We start from the raw sequence: 2,289 nt of genomic DNA, 5'->3' as shown, positions 1-2,289 counted from the left end.
ATATAAATCCAGATTATGTAACTGCGTTGTCTGTTTCTCATCTAAAATCTGTTCAAACATATTTCAGTTTACTGAAAGTTTTATCTGGAAAATGAGACAAGTTGAAATTAAGTGCAGCCAATGAGCTCCTGTAGAAACATGGCAGACGCAATGAAAGGCGACCTGCAGCGTATTTAGATATAAATGTTTCATTCTAAGGTAACAAAAACACAATGATTCCTATATTCAGCTGATGATACAATGAATAATATATTCCATTTCTGACAATAGATCCTCCTAAATGTTACACACTGGACCTGTAAGAAACTAAAATCTTGGGGAAATATTTTGGCAAAAACGTAGATTTGCTTTAACACACATTTCTGCTTTAAATTTGACTGATCACAACTTGCTCTTATTTTCCACAATCCATTATTACTTTGTGGTTTGCGTAAATTAGATATGCGTGGTCAGGCTGGAGGTGGCCTTCAAACTAATTCTAATTATTGTAATTATTATTTTTGACTGGTAGTGGTATCACCCACAGTATACAGTAGTGAATAAGTGAAAATAAAAACTTCCTCTTCCATTTGTTTCTCTTCCTCTATTCATCCTTCTCTTTGCTCTGCAGTTCTCTGCCTTTGTTTGTCAGTCCAAGGCTGCTTCTTCTCATACGTTTTCTGCCCTAACTGCAGCTTCTATTCAACTGTTCAGCTACTAGGAGCTTCTTGACAACAGCAAAGACAATCGATCAATAGAAAACCTAAAAGCAAACACACACCTAAGATTGTGGTGCTACAAAGCAGTGAGGGTGTGTAGAACACACACATCAACAAACACACACAGTGCCATCACCTTGTAAAGTAAAACACTATGTATATGTTTCGTCATGTTATGATACACACATGAAAAAACATGCATATAAACTATATGTCATGATCAGTGGTGGAGGAAGTAATCACATCCTTTACTTTTATATGTACGTATAATCAGTGAAATGTGACTTGAAAAATGACTATTGTACTATTCTATATATCATTAGATTATTATGTATAAATGTAAAAGCAGGATTGTACTGTTCTAAATGTTTGAGGTGGAGCTAATTTTTAATCATTTTGTATCAGACTGCAACGGATAGGTTTATGGATTCAACAACCCAGAGCCCAAAGTGTATGGAAGCCCAGTAGAATAAATAAAATAAGGTGAAATAAATAATAAAATTTAAAAAAAATTATGAGATACAAAATCATAATTATGAGATTAAATAATTAGCATAAGATCATATTTTTTTATCCAATATTTTTTATTTATCATCATGACTTATTTTTTAAGGTTTTTTTTTACTTTTATTGGCTTTATTAGATAGTGACAGCTGTAGATAGACAGGAAAAGTCAGTAGAGAGAGAGAGATGGGATGACACGCAGCAAAGGGCCACAGGTCGGATTCAAACCCGGCCTGCTGCAGTAACTCCATACATGGGTCACCAGCTCTACTGACTGAGCTAAGCAGGCACCTGTTTATGACTTAATCACATAATATATGTCACATTAACAGTGACAACATTTTTTATTATTATTAAGTATTAATAAGTAAGTATTCATTGTATTTTTTATTTTAATGGTGGGAATGGGCTTCTATAAAAGCAAAACCTTCACAATGCTTGTTTGGTTCAACCAACAGTCCAAACCTCAACATTATTAGAAATACATTCAAATTATTAAACCCAAAACAATCACATTTGTGAAGCTTGAACCACAAAATGCTTTTACATGAAAAAATACCAATAAAACATCTGAGTACTTCTTCCATCACTGCAAAGAAGAGTTTGTTTTCTGTGATGTGATCATAATTATGAGGAGAAGCAAAAATATAGAAAAACAAAGGTTCCTTATGTCAGACATAATTATCAGCTCAAATGTCAAATGTCATGTCAAATGTCATGTTACATTTTTACTTATTTGGATATTTTACCTGAAGGTTAATATACCCAGTCGCAATGACACAGCGTACAGCCACCCTAACAGCCTCTTTTCATTCATTGTATTGAATCCCATTAGCTGTTTCCGTCACTGTGATGTTCACAGTCTTTGTGTGTTCACGAGTTGATGGCATCTGTCACAAAGCTGAAAAGGAACATATTAAACTCAAGGACATACTGGCAGCGTCCCACTTTCACCTGAATGATGTGTGTAGCTGTGCATAATGGATGAAGCATTAATGCAACACAATGACCCAGTTTAATGCAGAGCACAAGGTCGGCGCAGCAGCTGAATCTGGTGCTCTTTTAGCGAATGAATGTTACAAAACTG

This window comes from Morone saxatilis, unplaced genomic scaffold, assembly GCF_004916995.1.
Source record: "Morone saxatilis isolate NCDOM2014 unplaced genomic scaffold, NCSU_SB_2.0 Contig19, whole genome shotgun sequence".
Classification (NCBI taxonomy): Eukaryota; Metazoa; Chordata; class Actinopteri; family Moronidae; genus Morone; species Morone saxatilis.
Note: the sequence above shows the minus strand (reverse complement) of the source record.